A 9,956-nucleotide genomic window follows, 5' to 3' on the forward strand; every position below is an offset into this window, starting at 1 on the left:
ACAGACCATCTGATTTTAGGTCAAATGATTCCAACACTCCATGCTTTTGGAGTTGGACTATGCGTTTCTTGTTAATGTGTCCAAGACGACAATGCCACAAGCATGCCTTGTCTACACTATTAGACAAGTCAATATTAAACACACTATTTCCTAAGCTATCAACACAAGTAACTGTTTCATACACACCATCACAAGGTAAAGCTTCAAACACGAAAACACTATTCTTATAAACAGAAATTGAACCATTCAAATCATTAAAAGAATACTTAAAACCTTGTCTGAACAATGCAAGAAATGAAATAATGTTTCTCATCATCTCTGACGAATAGCAACAATTCAATAAATCTAATCTAACATCGTTACTAAGAAAAAGTTGATAAACTCCGATCTTGGTCACTGGTGAAGACTTCTTGTTTCCCATGACCAAGTTTATCGTTCCTCGCTCTATCTCTTCACTTTCCTTTAGCCCCTGCAAATAAGAACAGATGTGCAAACCACATCCTGTATCAAGGACCCATGAACGAGAAGATAATGAGCTATTAGAAGAAATAGTGTAAATACCTGCTGAAGACGGCTTCACTTTTCCATCTTTGATATCCTGCAGATATTATGGGCAGGTTCTCTTCCAATGCCCTTTTTTATTGCAATAAAAGCAAACAGCTTCCTTTGGATCAGAAACATGGGGAATGGAAGCATTGGGCTTAGCTTTTGGACCACCGCTAGATGACCCCACTTAGACCTTTGCCTTCCAGTTTTGCTTAGGAGGACCTTTCCTCTTTTTCCCCTTTCCCTGTCCAATAGTTAGAACAGGAGCACTTGCTAGAGTACATGCTATACTTTTATCCTTCATCCCTGCTTCAGCAGTCTGCAACAAGTTGGGCAATTGGGCCAATGTTTGCTCAGTGTTGTTCAAATGGTAAGTTAAGATAAACTGACCATAACAATCAGGCTATGAGTTCAAGACCATGTCAATGGCCAATTCCTCATCAAAATGAATGTTGAGCTTGACCAAACGCTCTATGTAGCGTTGCATTCTTCGCACATGAGATACAACCGACTCCCCTTATTTCTTCTTGCAAGCCATGAGTGACTTGACTACTTCAAACTTTTCTTGACGAGTTCACTTATGGTAGTTTTCCATAAGGTCCTTGTTCATCTCAAAAGGCTAGTAGTCCTCATAGTACCTTTGCAGTTCTGGGGACATGGTTGCGACCATGATGCATGCCACTTTGGTAGCATCATCATAGTACTTCTTGTAGGCAACATACTCTTCGGGAGTGGATTTGGACTCATCAAGTTCTTTGAGCTCCTTTTCAAGGACATACTCTTTGTCGTCGAATCGAAGTGCCATCTTGATGTTACGCATCCAATGGTTATAGTTAGATCCATCCATAACGACTTTGGAGAAAATGTTGAGTAAAGAAAAGTTGTGGCTGGAGGATGATGAAGCAGAAGTGTTTCCAGGAGTAGACATCTGAAAAGAAAGATAGTTTTAGTTAGATTTCAAGATACCTCAATATAATAACCCAAAGATATCATATCAAGGTTAGGATCCAACTATGACGATTTACAACTTGGAAATGGGATGCCGAGATCCAAGTTTAAATATCATAAAGGTAGGTGAATGACGATTCACCAATTCCACCATTAGACAAAATAAACAAAGTGAAATTCCTAATTCTTTTGAGATACATTAAAACTATTCAATAGCACGTTTTAATCTTGGATTATGCTCTTCTATTTGTGACTGGGATACCGAGGATCACAAACTAGATGTGAATAACCATGAAAATGTGCTTGGTAACCTTATTGTCTTTATCATTAACTATTGATGTGCCAGGAAAACACACACACTCCATCAAAATGATAATTATAAGATACCCATTACTCCTCTTTATTAGTGCCTATTAGTGTGCCGGTAATCCACACACGCTCCACCAACGACCAATAAAGCATAATGTGCAATTTCATGGATTAGCATACTTTTCACATTTTTCCTAAAGTAACTAGAGTTGGGATTTTGGAAAAATAATGTTCTAGTACTTTCTTTAATAACATTTTACTTTTAATAAGATGTAGTTGTCCTATCAAATCCGTTCTGCTAACGATCCTCCACTAATCAAGGAAGCGGTGGGTGAGAGTGGACACTCATTCAACTAACATTTTATAGGCAATTTCCTTATACCCCCTTATAGACTAACTTTGTTAATGAGGCATACTAGCGATTTGACTGACCATATTCTTATACATATATAATATTTAACTTTTAATTATAATATATATAAGGTGTGTTTTAAACTTTTAAAAACTTTGAGTTTTATATAACTTTCGAAAAATTAAACTATTAATTTAAATTTAAATAAACCAAATAACTAGATTTAATATTTATCTATTAATTAACTTTTAATTAATTAATTAAATCTTGTAAGGATTATCTAATGTAATTAAACAATTAATTTAATCCTAATCCATATCCCTTCTAGATTTCGAAAATATGGGAATAAGATAATTTTGTTATTTTTCTCAATTATCCAATAAGGCAACTATTATCCAAAACAAAGAAACCCTAATTCTTCTAGCATATTTTGAAAATCAGGGGAGGACGCTAGGGTTTCCAAAACCCTAATCCTAATGTTGATTAGGGTTCATGGAGGCTAGGGTTTTTCGAAAACCCTATGAACCAAAAACCCTAGAAATCGAAAATTTGGCCTTTTAGGGTTTAATAGCTACCCTAATTTGCAATTTAATTATTATAGCAATTCAATTTAAAACAACAATGGCTCTGATACCACTGATGGGTTTTAGGTAAAACAAATAAAGTAGAAAAACAATTCCTCAGTTCACATGCAACCTACTTTGGATTTATGTTTTAACTATTGAACATATAACTTTGAATTGCAAAATAAGAACCCGAGAGGAGAGAGGCTATTTTCAAAAATAACAAACTAGTGTTTAGGAGTTACATACCTTTCAATTGTTATAGCAAACAATTGACAATCCTCTTGATCTTGATCTTGATCTTCTTGGAAGCTAAGCACTACAAATGTAATGCCTCTAATGGAATCAAACCCAAGAACTGGCAAGAATGAAACTTGAAAGGGAGAGAGAGGAAGTAAGTATGCAATTTTTGGCCTAGGGTTTCTTCCAAGGTAGGGGTGGCCGATTTTCGGAGCTGTGAGGCTCCTTATATAGCTGAGGGATCTAGGGTTTAGAGAAAACCCTAATGCTCTTTTGCTTAGGGCCTAAGCAAACCCAAGGGCCTTATCTAAAACCCCTTGGATGAAATCATTAGGGTTTCCCCTATAGATTTCGTCCCCCTCCTTCCAAGGAGGTTCTGGAGCCTTCCACTCAACTATCTAATAATTGCAAAGTAGTCCCTGCACTTTATAATTAATACTTTTAAACCCAAAATTAATTATGATTAATTTCTGGCTGACTATTAATTAAACATAATGATTCCTAATTAATATATTATCTTTTAACATATTAATAAATCATTTATATTGATTTATTAATCTTATAATAAATCAATATCTCTCCTTTCATAATTTCCTTGTCCGGTTGCTAGGTTTGAGGGCAACCCAAAAGGACTGTGCTGCTATCAATTCAAGTACATACCAATTATAGTTATGGGCTTAGACACCTAATCCAATAGTTTGTGGTTATTGGTATGTTTGGAAGGCTGTGTACTTGTTGTCTGCGTGATACTTTGTCTGTGTTTGTTTATGTATGCGAGTGTGGGCGGGGCCCGTATCTCATTATTATTTACGTGTGGGCGGGCACCGTATCTCATGATTTGAGTAATGTGGGAAAGGCCTGTATCTCACAGAGTATGGGCGGGGCCCGTATCTCTTAGTTAGCTAGGTATGGGTGGGGCATGTATCTCAGAGAGTGTGGGCGGGGCCCGTATCTCCTAAGGTGGGGCCCGTTAACCAATTGTGAGTGGGGCCAATATCTTCTAATTGTATGATACGTGTGGTATGTGGTTGTTTGGGGAAAACTCACTAAGCTTCGTTCTTATGAGTTTTCAGTTTTGGTTTCAAGTACTTCAGTTGTCAAAAAGAAGAGCTCGGGATGATTGCAGAGCATACACCATATGCTTCCGCCTTGGATGTTTTACTTTGAATTTACATAAATTGATACGGTGGTTTTATGTATAAGTTTGGTTGGCATTGATAAATATTGTTTTATCTATTATTAAAAATGAAATTTTTGGGACCAAATTTTGGATGTTACAATAAACATGTGAAATATGTTCAATTGGAAAGAAATGTTAAGATGTATTACTAAGTCATGCTTAAACAGGTTGTACTCAAGGTAATGGAGTGTGTAATTTGTTAAAATGAAGAATCATTAATACTTAAGTGATGTATTAATAGATTAACATATATGAATATGTTGAATTCCATATGGATGAAGCAATGTAACTCGATGTGTACTTCAATGAGCTATAATCTATTTCTAGTGTAATAAGGGATATTAGTTTGAATAGTAAAAGTTTATAATGGTTGTTACTTGTAACATGCTAGAGAACAAAGCAAAAGATAAGGGTTTCGGAGTTGGGATTTCCAACAAACAACTGACTAGGCGAGTAACCACACTTGTCTTCTAGATGAAAGTTATCTAGATATGTATTTGATATTGTATTGTGTTTTCGTGTGATAAATATAATATCATCATAATTATGAAATTTTAGAACCTATAAGGTTTAGTATGGTTAGAAGTTATGGTAAACCAATATGGTTGAACGTTATAGTCAGTTATTGATATGTGAAACAATGAGCTAGTTAATCTGCATTGTATATAAGTTATGTTATTTATATGAAAGAATTAATGTGGGTGTACTAGTTGTGGGTATAACCGGTCCTAACCTTAAAATCAGAATTATTTGTAAATGTATAAATACGAATTTCGTTATATCTGATATAGGATTTGATGGTATTATCTTGGCTGCAAGTATTAATTGTAGTGGTATGCATGTTTAACGTTACAACATATATTTTCCATTTAAAATAGATTAACCAAATAAAATCCTTTGCTTAAAATCATTAAGTGATATTTATTTTTTGAAAACCATACGATTAACAGAGTTGATTTGAAAAATAGTTGAAACCAGTATCTTTGATGGGAGTATACAGTCTCGCCGAGGTCTTCACACAAACAACCTGCAAAACATTTAATCCACGACTGTAAAAGTAAAGCTTATCGAGTTCTCGAATGTACCACATATTCCACCATACATACAATGCATACAATCAAAGTCTTCGACTCTAGCACCGATCTGCCAACCCTCATATCCACAAGCATACCACATTTATATCAATCATACATATCATATACTGGCACTCTGCCACTGGCTCTCAGCTACCATGCTACCGACTCTTAGCCGCCCTATAATCATCGGCCTCTTTCCGAAGCCACACCCATACCGAGCGAATGCTAATAATGGAAACTACCTCATGAACAGATAGTCATATGTAGTCAAGAGTTAGATAAATATTTGAACATATGATGCTACTTTAAAGCCACAACAAAACAAGTAACAAAAATAGAAATCCTAGACCAAGAGTTCCCAGGCTATCAGACTTAAACTATATAGAAACCCTAGGGTATTTATTCAACAATTCTCCAATATTATCATTACCCTAGTCACACATGAAACCTAACAATATCATACAATCAACAGGTAAGACCCTACTAATCTAGCATACCATGACACCATGTAACACCCTATTTTGGGTCGTTTCATAATTTGGGGTCGTGCCCCAAGGATCAAGCATCATAAGGCTTCAGGCCTTAGGAATGAGAGGTTTAGACCTATTTGGTGGTTAATAATGTAGTTTGTGGGTAACGAGTGTTTGGTTTCTGCTTTGGAGCCCCAGGGTATAGCGGTAAAGTTTTGGTGCAGGATTTTATAAATTTCAAAGAGTTGATAAGATTGTAGAGCTTCTCATTACCTTTCCGTGGAAATACAGAACGTCGAAATCGGAGTTGGAACGTAGAAGTTATGACCGTATGAAGTTGTGGGGATTTTGGGCTAAGCTGAGTATGCTGGGCATATAAGGAGTACTCTGTGTATACAAGGCTCAAGCTTGATCGTGGAAGATAACCATGTATGCTTGACGTACATAGCATATGTTGGGCGTACGAACGTCTGGGACAAATCCTAAGTTTTAGGGTTTGGACCCTATTTAAACACCTTAAGTTGCCCTTGTACCTTCTTATGACCAGCCTCCACCTCTCGAAACCCTAAGAACGAAAACCTAATTTCCATTTGAGTTTCTTGAGCTTGGAAGTGACATTTAAATGTGTTTTTGGTGATCTTGAAGGAAGAAGAACTCTTGGAAGTTGCATTGGTGTGGTTGGAGTTTGTGGCTCCAAAATTATACCCAGCTTGGAATGCTTTTGGAGGTATAAAGCTCTTAACTTGATGGTTCATTTTTATAGATCTTGTTAGGACTTTTTTATTCCTTTTATGGTCCTTCAAGTCATGCTTGAGAGTATGAGCTACTCCAGAAGCTAGGGATGGTAGATCTTAGCATTTTTGATGTAACAACCCAATTTTTCAAAAGAAAATTTTCATTTTTGATTAACCAAATACATTTCCATAAATCACAAAATCCAAATATAATTGTTTTCAAAATTCATATCAATTATAACTTTTATTTCAAAACATCAGAGTGTTCAATAAAACGCCTGAGAGGGAGTGCACGTTGTGCCATCAAGCATTGTCCTTGCCATTGGGCTCAGATGTACCTGAAACAAATCCACAAACTATAAGTTAATTCTTAGTGAGTCCCCCAGAGCATACCCAACACATAATCAACATCACACATATCATATTAGCTATACAAGCTACATATACCACATAAGCCATGCATATGAACATATAATGATGTCGTGGGCTCCCCCTAGGGTCTTATACCTTCATGCCATGGGCTCCCCCCATGGTCATTACCTTGGAATGCCATGGGCTCCCCCCCATGGTCTTTACCTAGGAATGCCATGGGCTCCCTCACATGATCTTATATCCAACTTCCACGGGCTCCCTCCTGGGTCTTCCATGCAATAACATACATAAGCAACTAGCATATCATATATCACAGAAGTATCTATCATACTACATAACACATACATAAACATATAAGGATTCCATGGGATCCCCCCAGGGTCTTATACCATCATGTCATGGGCTCCCCCACATGGTCTTTACCTAGGAATGTGATGGGCTCCTGTCACACCCCGAAAACTTAAGGCGGAAACATTTCCGGGGCGGACTCCACGTTGAGTATCAAATCCAATGTACATAATAAGCAAAGTAAACAACCATTACATTACATATTCGAATTTACATTTGTTCAAAAGTAAAGTGTTACAAGTGTTATACGTATATCATATGAACAAAAGTTAAGACGAGTCTTCTCTACGCTCCGTGTTCTCCAAAAGGATTGTTGGGTACCTGTCTAGTATGGACCTGAGAATACAAGCAGTTTGAAAATCAGCATAAAGCTGGTGAGTTCATAAGATGTTAGTTTTCTGAAAATGTACAAGATCCCTTTAGTTTTTCGAGAAAGTTTGTTATCCAAGAAAATCTCATATTTTCTTAAAAGTAATGTTTGGTTAAATGTTAGGTTACATGGTTCTGGTTAAGTTCAACTATGATCCCAGGAAAATCTTGTATTTTCCTAAAAGTAAGTTTACTTATTGAATCCCAATGAAATGTTCGATTATCTATTGTACTTGTCATATTAGCTAGGTATTCTGATATCCTAACTGTGTTACACTTGAATGTACCTAGATGCGTGCCTTCGTATTCGTATTCCTATTCTTAATCATATTCATATTCGTATTTGTATTCCTAGTCCTATTCCTAATCCTATTCGTATTCGTATTCGTATTCGCATTCGTATTTGTATTCATATTCGTATTCGCATTCGTATTCGTATTCCTAACCCTAATACTATTCGTATTCGTATTCGCATTCGTATTCGTATTCCTACTCCTAATCCTAATACTATTCATATTCGTATTTGTATTTGCATTTGTATTCGTATTGCTACTCCTAATCCTAATACTATTCGTATTCATATTCGCATTCGCATTCATATTCGCATTATTACTTTAGTATTCCGATTCATTATGTTCCTAGTTTATACTTTCGTATTCGTTCTATTCTTAGTTGCATTTTCATATTTGTTCTGTTCCTAGTTGTACTTTCGTATTCATATTCGTATTAGTTCTAATTGATGATTAGTATGAATTATTTGTAGATTATGAAATATAATTTAGATCGTAACACTTTATCAAGAAATTTATGATTTGTCTAAAAGCAAACTTCGTAATTCGAACTATTTGATTAACACAGTTTTCGATATTAAAAACATACAGAATATAGACATTTGAAAATAATAAGTTTGAGTACAAAATTTCCTTGTACTTTTGCTTGTATTCCACCTGAAAACAGTTGAAAAACATTTGAAAAAGGGTAGGGGTATGAACTCACCGATCGAGAAGCGTGTCGGATTGGATGCTAAGTGTCGATTCGGGGCTTGATAACGCGTGAGGTTCCTATGTAATATGAAATGATATACAAATGTATCTAATTTGACTTGAAATCACTAATTAGATATGATTATACACTCCAAGACGTGAAAACACTTCAAATCAAGTGTTTGGAGTGACCCGGGTGACATCTAGGGACGTATAAGGCTCGTATATGGAGTTTACTCCTCAAGAGTAAACTCATAAGAGGATTTACGGTTCTAATGACTCATTACCCATGAGTTTACAGTCATAAACTCATGGGTGGTGTGTTCTTGGATGCCACAAAGTCTTATAATGCACACGAGAAAGTTCTAGGGTTGATTCCATGGCTTAGGAAGTGATCGGGACTTGAAATGGCCTTGGGATTGGAGTTTATGGTCTATGAAGGGGTTCTTGGGGAGTTTACTACCTTAAACACATGAGTTTACAACCATAAACTCATGTTTGTCCAAGATCCATGGGTGTTGGTGTTTGTAGGTTAATCACATGTGATTCTAGTCCAACTTACAAGTCATTCAAGGTGACAAGGGAACGTAAACACACATTTGAAGAGTTTATGGTCTAAGAAGATGATTTTACGGTCTAAGAATGTTCTTGGACCGTAAACTCTAGTTTTTCCCATTTATGAATGTTTTGGTGCATTTCTAGAAGGGTTATAAGGTTATAAGGACTCATGGAAGTTCATTGAAGGTGTTTAGGGGAAAACTAACATCCTAAAAGGTGTTTAAGGTCTAAGAATGTGGTTTTACGGTCCAAGCATGTTCTTGGACCGTAAACTCATGTTTGGTCCCTTCTTGTATGATTTGGTGCTTCAAATGATGGAGTAGAGTGTCCTAGACACGTTTGGAAGTTTGTGGTGGTGTTTAAGGGCATTTTAACACCTTAAAAGGAGTTTATGGTTCATGCATGGGGGTTTATTGTCCAAGAAGGTTCTTGGGCTGTAAACTTATGTTCATACATCAAATGTCCAGATTTTGGGGTCCTTGGTTCATGCATGCAAGTTTCAAAGTCGAATCTAAGCCCTAGAAGTGTTTTGGAGGGGTTTTATGGCACAAAAACCCCATTTTCATGAGTTCACGGCCTAGGGATGTTCTAGGACCATAAAATCATGGTAATGGTCCTTATCCTCATGAAAATCTCGAATTTTAAGGCCAAATATGTTAAACTAGAAGCTAGGATAATTACCTTGACGTTTTGAAGCTTGATTTGGGTGTTTTTGGCTCAAAATCGGATTTTAGAGAAAGAGAGTAGAGAGAGAAAGTAGAGAGAGAGTGGAAAAAGCTTCAAATGAGGCTCTCTCAACTTTATATATACTGAAAGTTTGGGACACGGTAGAATTCTACCCGATACTGTCGTCAAGTGAGGCTTTTGGTCGTACCCGATTTAATTATTTTTTTATAACTTGACGGAAT

This window comes from Lactuca saligna, chromosome 9 (genome assembly GCF_052625555.1).
Source record: "Lactuca saligna cultivar CGN05327 chromosome 9, ASM5262555v1, whole genome shotgun sequence".
In the NCBI taxonomy this organism is placed as follows: domain Eukaryota; kingdom Viridiplantae; phylum Streptophyta; class Magnoliopsida; order Asterales; family Asteraceae; genus Lactuca; species Lactuca saligna.